Genomic DNA, 18,217 nt, shown 5'->3' with positions numbered 1-18,217 from the left:
TGAGAGTGAGTTATTAGTTTAGTCCCTATCTTGATATTCACTATATATGCTCTGTGTGAGAGACTTCTTTGATGTTAGTACACATGGGTTGCAACGTAGTTTGCTTGTTCAAATAGTGTCATTTGTTAGCATGCTAAGTTGTCTATTGACAATGTAATGTCATTACTTGATCCTGTTGTATCATGATGAGAATTTTTGTACACATAAAAATGGTAAGCTTTAACGGTATTAAATAATGTTAAACTTACTTTTTGGTTAATGCGTGCTCAAAGTGATTTTGTGAAAGTATGAATGTCGTAGTACTGGTTTTTTCTTGGTTAAGCATCGTGTTTTGTTGTGATTTATTTTCTAGAGGACATACAAGTATTCTAAGTTGAGGATGTTGATGTTCCATGAACTTATGACACTTTCGATGACTACGAATTTGTAAGTACGAAGGTATTGTTATGTGGGTATGATGTGTTTTGGGGTATTTGTAGGTAAATCAATCGGAAGAAGCAAAGTCCAGGATATCTGGCAGATAGGACATCAGACGATCTATTCCACAACTGTGGGATCTTACCACGGTCGTACTAAGTTGTCGTGGATTAAATCAAAAGATTGAATCTCATGAACCATACAAACAAAGCTTCCCACAATTATACATTAATTCTATGATCATACCACTGGATCATGGGAAGAAGATCCTAAAATTAATGTTGCACGAGCTGAGTATAGAATGATCAAATAAGAGGGTTCCACGATAGTGGGTTGGTACTACGTGGTCGTACTGATGGTCGTGCGAGAGACATACTGTAAGGTGGAAAATTAGAGAAATATCATACAAATGGGAAACACATCAGACCAAGAAGACACAAGCACTCACAGAGACTCGTATTAGCCATGATCTACAAGATGACAAAGTCTGATGCCCAACCTACGAACACTAAGTACGATTGTGGGATATACCCATGATCATACTTTCTTCATTTGAGACACCGCCCCAGAAAATTCCTATGTGTTTAGTGTAGGTTTTTATTATCTATAAATACTCCTATCAGGTCTTTTGTACAGTTTACAGATTATAACATTATTCTAAGGTTTCAAGGCATATTTTTGTTCTAGAAATTACAAATGTTTTGTAGGGTTTCAATTCAAATTGAGATTTTGGAGATTTTCATCTTATTCTTGTAAGTTCATGATTTTGCTTTCTTCCATGAATTCTTATTATGTTCTTGCAATTATAAGCAACTAAACACCACAACTAGGATTATAGAAACCGTGACGGATTAATGAAGTAGTATTCATAGTATGAGGTGATTCTCAAAGGGTCTTTGGGCATGAATAGTAATTCTCTTAGCCTTAATTGTCTTTTTAAAGGTTGAAAATGTTAGATCATGAACTATCATAGCTACATACTTTAGCAAGAGTAACAGAGGGAAAAAGGGAATCAGCAACAACACTTAGTTCTATCAACCACCACTTAATTAGATCTTGAGCCGGTAAATGGAATAGACTAATACGAGATCAATGATAGGGATTAGTAACGAAAAATAACCTATCGATAACCATAACCTATCGATCCTACATGCTAAGTATCATAAGATATCTCTACGTACAAAAAACCTGCAGAGTTATAAAGTTATTAGGGAACACAGTTATTCAGATAAACATAACTTATCAATCCTGTTAGTATTGATGTTCCAATCAACAAAAACCCTAATTTACTAGAGATTGCTTTGATAGACAACCTGATAGAGATTTTGACCTATTCCCAGTGGAATCAACCCAACCTAGTTGGGTTCTTTATTTGATAACGGCTGCATTATACTTCATTATGAGGTGTAATTTGAGCTACATCAAATTATTGAAATAACTTTTTCTTTTTATATTTTATATTCAAAACATGTATGATGAAGATAAGTAGAACAACTTTATTTCCAAAATACAAGATTAGGTGCAAAATGAACTATGTCGGTAGGAGATTCAAGATCTACCGTCTGCCATTGTAGTGGCAGATGCTTTGATAGATTTTTGTTCAACTAATGTTGCTCATGATCTTCGTTCTTCTAAGACTAAGAAGAATTAAAAACGCAGAGACTAGGAGAAGGATAATCAAAGGCAAGAAGATAATGACAAAGGCATGGGAAATGGACGTTATTGCATCTAACCAAAACAAACATGCTAGTAAAAGAGTTTGTTAACCTTGCCAAAAATCAGGCATCAAGCAAAGAAATTAACCATAACATAAGAAAATCAATGCACTTCTGGTCAAAGAGGAGAAACAAAGCAAAGGACAAAAAAAATTATGATTATGTAAACTTATTGTGTTTGTTGAATGCATTTTTGGAGTAGATGTGGTAAAATGGAGAAAGATGATATTGCTGGGAAGGTTTCCTACATAAATATTATTAGATCGATGGATCATCAATTAGATGCATATCAGTGTTGACCATACTAAAGGAGTATCAATACTAGTATGCATAAAATAATCCAAACAATCCCTCTCCACCATTCTCTTTGCCATGAGGAACAATATCACATTTCTCACTATATGGCTAAATTATGCCTTTACATACCAACCTAGAAATATAGTAATCGGACGGACATGGTAAATCAAAACTACATGATAAAGAGTCAATCAATTCATATCCAAAATTACGTAAAAATTCACTACATTCAAACTTATCAGCTACAACTATGTAGCATACCCAAGTAGAATCACAACACAAGATTGATAAAATAGATCAATAAATAATGAAATCACACATGGAAGTAGAAACATATACATGTACTACCAAGGAATCACATATCATATCCATATGCAAATCCAAGTATGCAGATACATAAAAATAAGCAAAGCCTAGATCAAATAGAATTGAAGCTAACCAATGATACACCAAAATTGTATATATAGTAATTTCCTCAGAAGCCTCGGCCTCTAGCCTACCAAGAAATGCATTGTAATGGCACTTTATCCTTTGGAAAATATGCCTTCATGGATACCTCATTGACCTGTATAGGTTTTACCCCTAGCAATATGAAAACTTCCCATCTGACTCTATACACCTCCTTTATTAGAGGTGTTGGTTTCATAGGGGACTAAATCAGAGAACCTTTCCTCATGTCACCATATCTTCGACTAGGAAAATCTCATTCAAACATCATCACCATAATCAAAACAACATCCTCTACCAATCATAGTCTGTTGAATTTTCTGGAAGAACTAGAATGTCTTTTGTAACTTGAGAACCTTGAATGTGAATCTCAAGAGAGCTCCATGTACTCAGGTTGTTGACCACAAAATAAACATTGTTTGATGTACATAATGCTACATGAATAAGTTAGCTGGTCTGGAAAAAGTGGCCTCTGCTTAAATAATCTCATCCCCTAAATAAAGTACCAGTGAAGTTGTCAAATCTATGAGTCCTCTGGTGGCTGCCTACTAGTCCTAAACACGAGTTCAACTTTTAATTTATTACCATGAACTCATTATTTTTAAAATTAGGGGGTTCAATTTTAGTAAATTTTCACATATCTATTAATAATTTGTATAAAAAAATATTGATATCAACTGAACCAATGAACTATAATCCACTCTTACTAATCTTAACACAGACATCCAATTTAGTTATATAAAATTTAACGATGACAACAAAAGAGGATAGTAAATTCAATATGTCAAACTAGTGAATTTTAACAGAATAAAACAAAAAGAATATAGAGAAAAAACTATTTAAACACAATATTGGACACTAGACATGTTTATACCCATGGGAAATTTTAGAAAAAGAAAGAAAAAAATAATATGATCATAGATAGATCTATTAAGAGTCATGAAAGTCATGCTACCCACAAGCTTCGACGATAACTCTCTCTCTCTCTTTATATATATATATACATATATATATATATATATATATATATATATATTATACGTCGAATAGAAATAATAAAAGTGGCACTTAGAGAACCAAAGGTGTCTATGGTGCCAAAGCCAAGGGGTCATATTTTCTCCCCAAAGGGTGCGGGTTCAAATCCCATAAACTACATTTGTCACAATCCAAAAAGTGGCCATGATGGCACTTATCGCAATCCAGTCATAATAAGTAAGCCAACCACCCAAAAAGAAAGGAAATTCACACAAAGTAACAATAATAAATAAATGAGGCTTCTAGAATGAAGTCGGACCAACTTAAAAACATAAGTAAAGCGAAAATTTGAATGAAATAACATGAAATCCCCAAAATCTGGTGTCATAAGTGTAAAGCATCTAAATATAACTCAAAATTATTGAAAATGTGAATATATGTCTCTGAGAATGAGACATCTAAAACAAGTATGAGGAGGTCTGAAGTTAGCTCTGAAATTTCTAGAGCATGCCAGTACCTCGATCACCACTCAGATAAACACTAAAGTAGTTGTCGTGTCATGTGATCCTACTAGGACCAGCATCGAAAGAAAATAGTTGGGGTGAGTACAATCCACTTGTACTCAGTAGGTACCATAGGTTGATTTAGCAAAATAGAAAATAATATAAGTAAAATAACACTATGAGCACGTTAACTGAGAGCAGAAAAGTTTTCAAACGATAGCTCACACCATCACTACTAACAATTTTGTTAAAATACTAAAATAAAAACAACATAGATATACACAAAGAATATACAAAAACTGATCACGAATTAAGAAAAAATAAAGAAATCCTGAAAAATGCATATGCAATACAATATAATAATGATGGGATGAATGGTGAAAGTTATTGCATGGCTTTTAGTATGCACCTACGGAGCTCGCAGCTTCTAAGATAGGATCTGTGGCGGGTTTACAACCCATATACTATATCTCATATTTTATATCTCAACCCACCTCTCTGTCTCGTGTTCATAGAGAGGGTTTTAATAAAAATATCTCATTTTTTAAAAAAAATTAGAGTTCTTCAATGGTACCAATATCTCATGAATGCATATGTATGGAATGAGAATATAATACTCACAATCAAATCATTATCAACACACCAATTCATCCAACACGTATATAAATAGATCCTGAAATCAACTCAATATGTTCTCATATCATGATTGTCAACTCAAATTAGGCACCATCGAAATATATATGTATATAAGACATCATTAGTATTATTTAACCCCTAACTTGAATATTTCTATCATGATAAAGGCAACCAACGCTCAATAAGGCCTATAAATAACAAATTAGGCCCCCGCACAGGCATTATATATAGAGTAAAATCATTTTAAATGCACAAATAAGGCCAATAATGTCAAAGAAAGCCACCACATAGGCAACACACAATATAAGATATCACAATTCAACAACAACAGAATATAAGCCCCAACTCAGGCATGCAACAGTAATAATAATCTTGAAATACAAATCTCATAGTTGTTTTCCCCAATCCATAGTATGCTTTACATGCTTATTAAATCCCCAATTTAATCTAAAAGAAGTACAGTCATAACCTACATCAAAACCATGAACTTCAAGTCAAAATTGCATTAACATGGAGCTTTCCCCGATCAAACGGCCTCGAAATAAATAGCAACATTAAAATATAGCATCTATTATTTTAAAGAAAGCTAGTGATACCTATATTATCAGTATTTGAGTTGGCTCCAAAATGGTTCAAAAATGAGTTGGGAAACTAAAAGGTTAAAACCAAAATTTTATTTTACAAATATATTTTCCAGGGTTATAAGAGTCTACAGTAGAAAACCCATGCAAAAATGGGTTAAAACGAGGTCCAAAATAAAGAAAAACTATTATTAGCCTTTACCAGTAAAAATCTCAAAATTTCAATTCAAAATTATGACTAAAAGGTGTTTTCAAAGATGTAATTAATGGGAAATAATAAAATTATGATTTAGGAGTTTACCCGAGCAAGAATAGTGAAAACCCCTAAGAAATTACCTCTTCTGAAAGCTTGGAGGCTCCAAAATGGTGAAAATCACAAATACGAGGCTTCATACTATTTTGTGAATAGTGATTCACGAACATGATCAACCCTTTGCATTTATGAGGATCAATACTAACTAGGACACTTAAATTGCCTTCACATTCGTGTCCAAGGCTTCACGTTTGCGAAGGCTGATGATTCAAGCCTTCACATTTAGGATAGCCTCGTAGCATTCACGAAGAGGGGGAAAATATCCTTCTTTTCATTCGCGGCTAAGAGGCTATATTCTCAATAAAAGATCTAACTAGCACCAAATATTAGCAAAAATGCTAATTTTACATCATTCTGAATCCTCCAAATGGACTCTTGGAATATATTTGAAACCCAATAGAAATAAACCATATATGCTACTAGACTATTTTCAACGTTCTAGATTCAATGGCTATGTTGGATTTAAAAAAAAAAGATTTTTTTCACTAAATTAACCCTTGTGATCCTTTTCTGCCAATTTTTCAAATGAAGGGTTGAAATGCAAACTAAAGGTTCCAAGACCGAACCAACCCAACGACAAACTCAAATTAGATATTTCAAACCTAGAAAAACTATCCAAATTGTCATTTGATACTCAAAACAATGAATATAGACTGAAGTCAACTATATGGCTTTTAAAGCCTCTAAAAAACTCAAACTCACTCAATCATTCTCGATCACATAGGGAATCATGCTAACCATTTCCACACTCTAAAATAAACATGTAGAAACTACAGAGAAGGATAAAATAGTCAAAATAAATAAACAGCAATTTCATGATTTAGGTGTGATGAACTAGACAACCACCCTGGCCTGAAGAACTGATCCTTGAGCCTTCACTCACATGAATTGATACTTTCATGAATTGAGTCAACCCGCTAGTCAGAATACGGTGCTTATGGACACAAGCAACCCCAAGTTGACCCATGGTCTGGTACCTGCTGTGAGCACTGAATAAAAATAAAAGTATTACAATATGTTCAGAAGATAAAGTGATAAGATACTGTCAATTGGAATACTGAAATACATAAAATGATATGTCTAAACCATCTGATAAACACTGGAAACTAGATTTTCTGTCTGAAAGCCTCTAAACATACGGAGTTGATGGGACAAACACAAAACTAACTCACACTAAACTGAACATAACGAAATAAAAAAAATAACTAAAATAACATGTGACATTCTCAATGGATGAAGACCCACCACTACTGCTGTGGGGAACTACTGAGCTGTCTAAGGATGGTCGAGAAACTATGCGTTTGAATCTATGTTATAAGACAACATAGCGTAAGATAAAAGTATACGATCAGTACTTTGAATGTACTGGTACGTGAGGTAAGGACTACCTAAAATCCATATGAAAACTAAACATAGATGCATAAACATATAAAAGTGAGAATGCAAGACCAAGCATAAACATGTACTAAAATAAACTGAATAACCGATGTTTGAATAACTAAATAACAGATATTTGTATACTTGGTCAAGCAAAACCCAACTATCATACTCTGAATACTGAATCGAGACTATGGGAGTTAGTTATAACCTACATGCCGCAATCTAAACTATTATGGTTCAACTTGTAACCTCAGTTGGAAGGGTGTTGGTACCTTTCTAGGGGTACCAACATATGACTGACGATGTGGATCCACAAGGCTGATGTCTCGAAGGAAGAGGGTGTCATGCCAAACTAACAGGGGACCCCTCATAATCTATGGTAGCTCCGTAGGTCTGAAACTTAGGGACTGCTACTAATGACTCATGCCTAACTGACGGGGGAGTCGCCATCCCTACATTTACTCGGTGCAAAGTGTTACTCCCAACTGAATGACACTAGTATTATATTCGTTTAACATGTTATGGTACTGTACTAATAGGTGCTCAGCATGAGCATGGTAATTTGAATATAGTAATAAAATCATGATCTGACTGACTTGCTGTTTGGAAATAAAATCATGTAAAATACATAGGTATCTGGTGCTCATAACCCGCTAAAATTGAATGATCACAGAAATATAATAACAACACTTAAAATAGTGGTATGAAATCACAGTTTAAAGATCCAAAACATAAGACATTTCAGTAATTAAGTGAATTACATGAACTACAATATGGGGATGAGTCAAACTTGATAAGACAACATATTAACATAATTTAATTCATAACTCGAAGATATAACATGGAATCACTTTAACTGAACATGAGTAATTGAAATTTAAAGCATGGAATAAACTTGTTTAGATGGGAAAACATGTTGACACGGATTGAATTCAAATTACTAGGAAATACACGGATTAAGTTCATAAGTTGCATGGATAATTTCATAAAATAAGATACAATTCATTCCTTAAATCAAAAAGAGGGTTTTAGAGCTCAATGGGTGAAAGGAACCCATTGATAAATACCCCACATACCTCAATTGGATGAATTCCTAGAGGAATATTAAAATCAAAACTTAAATTCTTGAGTTCTTGAGAGAAGAAGCTTGAATTTTGTTCTTAGGAAGAGAGAAAGGGTTTTGAATTGTATATTGGACACTTGGGGTTAAAGGAGTGGAAACAACATGTTTAAAGACCCCTTATTTCTTTTAAGGATGATTAGAAATGGTTTAGGGGTATGAAAAGACCTCCACGCCCACAAATTAAGTTAAAACGGAAAAATTTTACCATTGTGTTTTTACTGGGCAGCGTAGGCCAAAAGCATACCTGAGGGTGTGCGATGCATACCAAAAGCACACCTGAGGGTGTGCGGCGTATTCCAAAAGAACACCTGAGGGTGTGTGGCACCCACCAAAAGCACATCTTATCCAGTGGCTATTGCCAATTTCCATATGATACACGACCTTAGTGCAAGGTCTAACATGCGGGGCACACTCATTTTTAAGGCCTAGAAGCACCCCCAACTCAACCCATAACATCTAAACATGGTATACCAATTAAATGGGGGTCCTAAGGGTCATTTTTAATGCATTATTTTAGCGTTACAACTACAGGGTGTTACATTATCTCCCCCTTAGGAATCATTCACCCTTGAATGAAACTATTTAATATGAAGCTCTAAGAAGGATGAGATCGTACACTAAACACTCATGCGTTAAACCATGATTAAGTAACTGAATCTGAAACATGATACCTGGACTGAGCTGAGTTTCATGAATACATATTATGACATGAGGATAGTTATATAGCCAAGATAAAGAATGGGAGAGTTGAGTTAAGAGAAACCATTACGTCAAGATGAGTCTGAATTCGTAAGGAAAAGATGGGGATATTTGGCTTGCATATCTAATTCTACCTCCCAAGTGGCTTCCTCAACATACTGATTTCGCCATAGGACTTTAACCAAAGGAACTTCTTTATTCCTTAGCCTACGAATCTGACGATCAAGGATCTCAACTGGGACTTCTTTATAGGAAAGGCTACCCTTAATATCCACACTTTTTAAAGGAACAACAGAAGCTGAATCACCAATGCATTTCTTTAACAAAGAAACATGGAACACTGGATGCACTAATGCTAAATCTGCGGGCATCTCTAACTCATAAACTACCTTCCCAAAATGGCTTAAAATTTTGTATGGGCCAACAAAGCGGGTACCGAGTTTCCCCTTCTTATCTCTTCACTCCTTTTATAGGTAAAATTTCAAATAAACTAAGTAGCCAACCTCAAACTTAAGATCCCTTCTCTTTACATCTACATTAGATTTTTGATGATTTTGGGTTGTATTCAACCTCTCTCAAATTAACTAACTTTCTCCATCACCTTAAACACTGAATTTGGACCTACCAAAGCAGCCTGACCTACTTCGAACCAACCAATAAAAGATCTACATCTTCTCCCACAGAGAGCCTCAAAAGGAGTTATCTGAATACTAGAGTAATAATTATTGATGTAGAAAACTCAATAAAAGGTTAAGTGGTCATCCCAGCTACCCTTAAAGTCAATAACACACACCTTTAACATATCCTCTAAAGTTTAAATGGTCCTCTTCGCCTGTCTGAGAATAAAAATTTGTACTGAGGTGCGCCTTCCAAAAGGGAAAGGTAAATTGAGTACCTCTATCTGAAATGATAGAAAATGGAACCCCATATAACTTCACCAACTCCCTAAGATATAGCCTGGCATAATCCTTAGCTGAGTACGAAGTATGAACTGGCAAGAAATGGGTTGACTTTGTCATTCTATCTAGAATTACCCAAATTAAATTATGCTAACAACGCGTACGAGGTAACCCTATCACAAAATCCATATTGACCACCTCTCACTTCTAAGAGGGGATGCTAAACTCCTAAAGAATACCACTCGGACTTTGGTGTTCAACCTTAATCTGCTAACAGTTTGAACACTTAGCTACAAACTCAACAATATCTTTCTTTATACTACTCCACCAATAGATTTTCTGCAAGTCATGGTATATCTTAGTGGCTTTGGGGTGAATGGAATACCGCGCACAATGCACTTTTGCTAATATTTTTTGTCTTAAACCATCAACATACGAAACACATAAATTGCCCCGACAATGAAGCACACTATCTCTCCTATGGAAGAAACCTCCACCTTCTGATCTCTAACTGCCTCCTTCAACTTAACCAAACTAGGATCCCTATCTTGCTTTTCTTTTATTTCGGCAATCAATTAATATTCCAAACCATTCTGAACCCATATACTATCTTCAGCCGAATCAACCAACCAAACTCCTAACCTAGAAATTTGATGTATTTCACGGACTAACTCCTTCTTATCATCCTCAACATGGGCAACACTACTCATAGACAATCTACTAAGGGAATCCGCCACTATATTGGCCTTGCCTGGATGATACGACACACTCATATCATAGGCTTTCCACAACTCAAGCCATCTTCTCTGGCGAAGATTTAGGTCTTTCTGCGTGAACACATACTTTAAACTTTTGTGATATGTGAACACATCCACATAAACTCCATAAAGATAATGCCTCAAAATTTTCAAGTCAAATACATTAGCTTCTAACTAAAGATCATGGGTCGGATAATTCTTCTTATGAGGCTTAAGTTATCTAAAGGCGTAGTCTATGACCTTACCTCTATTCATCCATACATAACCCAGACCAACTTTACAAGTGTAACAATATACTATAAACCCATCTGTGATATCTAGGAAAGTCAAAACTGAAGCAGAAGTGAGTCGAGTCTTAACCTCCTAAAAACTCTTCTTGCAGGAATCTACCACTGAAATTTAACCTTCTTATGTGTTAGCCTCGACATGGGGTGAGAAATAGAAGAAACCCCTTCAACAAACCATCTATAATATTTAACTAAATCCAAGAAATTCCTGATATCGATGGAGAGCCGGGTCTCGGCCAGTTTCTTACTGCTTTGGTATTTTAAGGATCAACAGAAATGCCATCACCAGAAATAATGTGACAAACGAAAGTTACTGATCTCAACCAAAATTTACAATTACTGAACTTAGTGAATAATTGATGATCTATAAGGTTCTGCAACACAAATCCCAGATGGTCTGCATAATTATTCTCACCATGGGAATAGACAAGGATGTCATCAATGAAAACTATGATAAACATGTCAAAGTAACGATTGAACGCCCTGTTCATCAAGTTCATGAAAGCTACAGGGGAATTTGTTAGTCCAAAATAGATAACTAGGAATTCAAAGTGACCATTCCGAGTTCTGAAGGCTATTTTTAGAATGTCACTTTCTTTGACTCTAAGCTGGTGATAGCCGGATCTGAGGTCTATCTTAGAGAAACAACTTTACCCTGAAGTTGGTTGAATAAGTCATCAATTATGGTAAGAGGATACTTATTATTAATCATAACCTTGTTCAACAGACGATAATCAATGCACATTCTGAGAGAACTGTCTTTTTTGCACACGAATAGAACTGGAACACCCCATGGTGAAACACAAGGCCTGATAAAACCCTTATCTAAAAGATCCATCAATTTTTCCTTCAATTCTTTAAGTTTAGCTGGAGCGATTCAGTAAGGTGGAATAGAGATAGGTTAGGTATCTGGAAGGAGATCTATTTTAAAGTAGATTTCCTTTCAGGGGGGATCCTGGGAAGATCTTTAGGAAATACATCTAGAAATTCTCTTACTACTAAAACTGAATCAAGACTTGGAGTTTCAAAATTTGAGTCCTTGACTTGGACTAGATAGTAAACACACCTCTTAGATATCATTTTTCTTTCCTAAAATAGAAAACAAGATGACCTTCAAGCACTGAAGTACTGCCCCTCCATTCGATAACTGGCTTATTAGGAAACTGGAACTGGACAATTCTATTTTTGTAATTGACAATGGTATAGCATGAGTGGAGCCAATACATGCCAATAATGACATCAAAATCAGTCATCTCTAACTTCACAAGATCGAATAAAGAAACTTTATGAGACACTTAATCGGGCAAGTTCTAGATACCCGTCTGGATACAATGGACTTACCCACTGGGGTAGACATTGAGAAAGGCTCTACTAATATTTTGGGACTGACATTGAAGTCTATATTTATATAAGGAGTCAGAAAAAAAGTGAAGCTCTAGGGTCTAACAAGGTAGAAACATGCAGATGGAAAACTATCAACGTACCCATAACCATATCAGGAGAACTATCCTGCTCACGACGAGTCTAGAGAACATATAGCTTATTCTGGCGTTGCCCACTGGTGGCACTGGAAGTGGCACCCTACTGAGTTGGGTGACCTGCTGGTGCTGTTAAAGAATTAGTCTGGCCTTGCTGGTGATTATTTCTATCCCTCCACATGCCCACAAGGCACTCCCTTACCCTATAGCCTACCATATCTAAAACACACATCACTGTCTGTCTTATACGCACCCTAATGATTCTTACCACACTTCCTACAAAGTGGATTGGTATGACCACTATTCACACTACCCTAAGGCTTAGAATCTAGCACCCTATCCAAACTATCCTGTGGAATAGCGCTGAAAATTTCTGGCGAAATTAAGAACAGTTACCACCTTCTGACCTTGGCTGAGAAAAATTGAAACTACCTGTTCTAGCCCTCATATTCCTTCTCTTTTTCTCCATAAGTTTCTCCTCCTTAATATGCTGAGCATCCATAAGTCTAGACAGATCCATATCCTTAATCAACATGGCAGTCCTACACTCCTTGAACATGCTATTAGATACACCAGATACGAACTTACTCATCTTGGACCTAGAGTCAGCCACCATAGATGGAGCATAGCTCACCAACTGAGTTAACTTGAGTGAGTACTCCTTCACACTCATACTCCCTTCTTCAAATTTAGGAATTCTTGAACCTTAACTTTCCTTAACTCCAATGGGAAGAACGAGTCTAAGAAATTTATGGCAAACTCCACCCACTTAGGCCCTACCTCAACACCTCTATCCTCCTTCAACTGCTTGAACTAGGTGTGAGCTACTCTTTGCAATTGGTTAGCAGCTAAGTCTGCACTCTCAATTGAACTAATACCCATAATGTCTATCACTTTTTTCACTCCATCCAGAATCTCCTGTTGATCCTCCTCAAACTTGGATCCAGAAAACATAGAGGTATTTATCTGGTTGAAGTCTTAGACCTTAGCTGCAGTCATATTTATCACTGGATTGGCTAGGGAAATAGCCTGCTAAAAGTTCTGAGCAACTACAAAATGGGCCAAGACTATGAAAGCGGCCCTGAACTCAGCAAGAGAAATATGGTCGCTTAGGGATATTCCTAAATAGGTAGTGGTGAGGAATAATCCCCATTTTTTCTTCCGTTGTTTCTTATAAAAGGAATTATCTGTAAATAGAATGAAGGAGAAGTTAGAAATAGGGATTCAATAGAGTTCATGCTCTTTCGCATGACATGAACACTGAAAGAAGGGAAACTTTTCTAAAAACATTTTGTAGCCTCTTGTCCAGAACCCAGGGTCACCCCCTAGTCGCAACACGGTGCTTAAGGCCATAAGTAATCTCAAGCTAACACATGGTCTGGTACCTCCTGTGAGCACTGAATAAAAATAAAAGTAAAACAATATGTGTGGAAGATAAATTGTAAGGTACTATCAATTCGAATATCGAAATACATAAAACGACATGTCTAAAGCATATAATAAATACTAAAAACTAGACCATCTATTTGAAAGCCTCTAAACATACGGAGTTGATGGGAAAAATCCCCAACTAACTCTAACTAAACTGAGCATAACAAAATATGGAAATAACCAAAATAACATGTCACGTCCTCGATGGATGAGGACTCACAACTACTGTTGTGGGGAACTGCTGAGCTTTCTACGGATGGTTGGGAGACTATGCATCTGAACCTATGTTATAAGATAACATAGCGTAAGAGAAAAGTATATGATTAGTACTTTGAATGTACTGGTACATAAGGTAAGGACTAACTAAAATACATATGGCAACTGAACATGGATGCATGAACATATAAAACTGAGAATGCAAGACCAAGCATAAACATGTACTGAAATGATCTGAATAACTGAATAATAGATGTATGAACAACTGAATAACGATATCTATATACTTGGTTATGCGAACCTGAACTATCATACTATGAATACTAAACCGAGACTGTGGGAGCTAGCTATAACCATAATGCCGCAAACTGAGCTATCAGGTTCAAACATGTAACCTCAGTTGGAAGGGTGTTAGTACCGTGCCAGGGGTACCAACACAAGACTGACGATGTGGATCCACAAGGTTGATGTCCCAAAGGACGAGGTTATCATGCCTAACTGATGGGGGACCCCTCATAATCTATAGTGGACTTAAGGGTTGTGACTAACGACTCATGCCTAACTAACAGGCGAGCCACCATTCTTGCATCCACTCGGTTCTAAGTGTTACTCCCAACTGAATGACACTGGTATTATTATTCTCTTAACTTAATATGATACTGTACTAATAAGTGCTCAACATAAATAAGATAATCTGAACAAAGTAATAAAATCATGGTCTTACTGACTTATTGCTTGGAAACAAAATCATGTAAAACACATAAGTATCAGGTGTTCATAACCCACCAGCACTGAATGATCACAAAAATATGATAACAACATTTAAAACAGTGCTATAAAATCATAGTTCAAAGACCCAAAATATAAGATATTTTAATAGTTGAGTGAAATACATAAACTTGAACAAGGGGATGAGTCAAACTTGAGAAAACAACATATTCACATGATTTAATCCATAACTCAAAGATTTGACATGGAATCAATTGAATCGAACATGAGTAATTGAAATTTAAAGCATGAAGGAAACTAGTTTACATGGGAACACATGTTGACAAGGCTTGAATTTAAATTATCAGGAAATACACGAATTAAGTTCATAAGTTGTATGGATAATTTTATAAAATAGGATACAATTCATATAAAATAAGGGCTTTGAATCGTATATTGGATGCTTGGGGTTAAGAGAGTGGAAATAACATGTTTTAAAACCCCTTATTTTATTTAAGAATGATTAGAAATGGTTTAGAAGTGTGAAAAGACCTCCACGCCCTTAAATTAAGTCAAAACGGGGAAATTTTGGCACTATGGTTTTTCTGGGCGGCACACGCCAAACGCACACCTGAGGGTGTGCGGCGCACGCCAAAAGCACACCTGAGGGTGTGCGGCGCATGCCAAAAGCACACCTGAGGGTGTGCGGCGCACGCCAAAAGCACACCTGAGAGTGTGCGGCGCATGCGAAAAGCACACCTCATCCATTGGCTATTGGCATTTTCCAAGCAAAGCACGAACTTAGCACAAGGTATAACATATGACACACACTTATTTTTAAGGCCTCAAAAAAAACCCCAACTCAACCCATAATATCTAAATATGGTGTACCATCGAAATGGCGATCCTAAAGGTTATTTTGAATGCATTATTTGAGTGTTACAACTACATGGTGTTACAGATACCTTGTTACCAAAAGTCACAAAACTTGAAGTTCTACCACGTGATCCCTACAACACGGCCTAAACTGTCCTACCATGATAACCACGGGTACCTCTACTAGAAAAATCTCTACCTTGGGAGGTTAATCCATTAAACTTACCCTGACAATACACCTTCTTTATGTCTTCCTGAGTAACCTGGTTAATAGACTCGATCATCTTGGCGTGTTCAATAATACTCTAGAAAAAAGCCCCAGAAACTACCATCTAGATTGTAGCCAACTGATATATACCATCTAACTCCTTCACAAACTTTTAAATCCTCTCAGATTCGGTGGAGATACTAATAGCTGAATATCTAGATAAGGTGTGAAAACATGCCTTATACTCAGCTATAGACATTGAGCCCTACTCTAAATTATCAAACTCATCCCTCATCTGATCTCTATACAGCACAAACCTCTCCAAAAAAGCCTCAAAAAATTGAGTCCAAGTCGTAGCAAGCAAACCCAAAAGTCTACAATGGCCAAGCGACCTCCACTAATTCCTAGCCACATCCATCAAATGATAGGTGGTATAAGCAACTCTATGAGACTCAAGGGATCCAAGATTATGTAACTTATGCTAGGAATTAATCAAAACTCATAGGCATCCTCGTTAATAGATCCATTATACTTAGATGGACACAAGCAAATAAACCTTTCAAATGTCTTCTAATTATCAAAAGACATAACTGCAACCAAAGCACCTAAAGGAATAGTAAGTCTAGTAGTCAAAGAGTTCACGAGTGAGAATACCATAGATGATGGTTATACCCTACGAGTAGTAATACCATAAGCAGATGTCAGCATTGATAGTGTGATATCCTCCAAATGACTTAAAAATAAACCAGAAGACCCTGAACACTAGGGTGTCGATTGAACCCTGTGAAACCTAAGCTAGCCCCACACATTCCTTGAATACACAACCTCAAGCTCGAGAGAAACCTCTCTAGCATATCCTCTAGCTTGGGAAGCTCCTCATACTTGTCTTATACTTCTGGGTCGACCATGACCCCTGCCTCATTCTCAAATTGGGGCACTCATAACAAGTGTCGGCTCAGAATCTCTAGCCTCTATGGACCTAGTCCTTACTGTTGCACAGAAAATAGAGGAATACAAGTTTAGAATGTTAGGTATGAATGAATCACACGATAAGGAATTATATTAGAGAAGTTTTTTTTGAAAGATATCTTATGTCATCTTGAATATAGATACGGACATCTATGTACCGATCCGCGAGACTCTACTAGACATCATTCTCTTACACTTATGAGATCGATAAACCTAGTCTCTCTAATACCAATTTATCACGACCTAACAATAGAGTCATGATAGTACTTATCGCAGTCCAGCCATGATAAGTAAGCCAACCAATCAAAAAGAAAAAAAAATCCACAACAAGTAACAATAATAAAAAGATGATACTTCTAGAACGAAGTCATGCAAACTCAAAAACATAAACAAAGTGGAAATTTGAAGAAAAAAATTAACATGAAATCCCTAAACCTGGTGTCATAAGTGTAGAGTATCTAAATATAACTCAAAAATACTGAAAATATGAATATTTGTTTCTAAGAACAAGTAAAGACATCTAAAACAGGTAAGATTAGGTTTGGAGTTAGTTCTAAAAGCCCTAGAGCATGCCAGTACCTCGATCACTACTCGGATAAGCACAAAATCAATTATCGCATCCTGTTATCGTACTCGAATCTACACTGAAAGGGCACAATTGAGGTTAGTACGATCCACTTGTACTCGGTAGGTATCATAGACCGACTGAAATATATGTAAAATAACACTATAAGCACATCACTTGTAAGCAGAAAAGTTTTCAAAGGGTAGCTCACACTGTCTCCACTTGTACTCACTAGGTATTATAGACCGACTGAAATATAAGTAAAATAACATTATGAGCACGTCACTTGCAAGCAGAAAAGTTCTCAAATAATAGCTTACAGCTCTCAAGATAGGACCTACGGGGGGTTCGCAACCCATATATTATATCTCATATCTCATGGGTTCGCAACCCGTATACTATATCTCATATCTCAAATCTCAATTCATCTCTTCGGTTCATGTTCACATAGAGAAATTTTATAAAAATGTCTCACTTCTTTCAGAAATAGTGTTGCTCAATGGTACCAGTATCTCATGAATGTGTCTGTGTGTGTGTATATATATATATATATATATATATATATATATATATATATATATATATAATGAGGATGTAGTTCTCACAATCAAATTAGTATGAGGAAATTCAATCCACCCAACGCATATATAAGTGAGCCTAAAATTCCACTTCATACATCCACATTTCATGAATATCAACTCTAATTTGACACCATCAGAATAAATATGTGTGTAAG

Source organism: Capsicum annuum, chromosome 3 (assembly GCF_002878395.1).
Source record: "Capsicum annuum cultivar UCD-10X-F1 chromosome 3, UCD10Xv1.1, whole genome shotgun sequence".
Classification (NCBI taxonomy): Eukaryota; Viridiplantae; Streptophyta; class Magnoliopsida; order Solanales; family Solanaceae; genus Capsicum; species Capsicum annuum.
The sequence above is the reverse complement of the archived record's forward strand: the minus strand, read 5'-3'. Positions refer to the sequence as shown.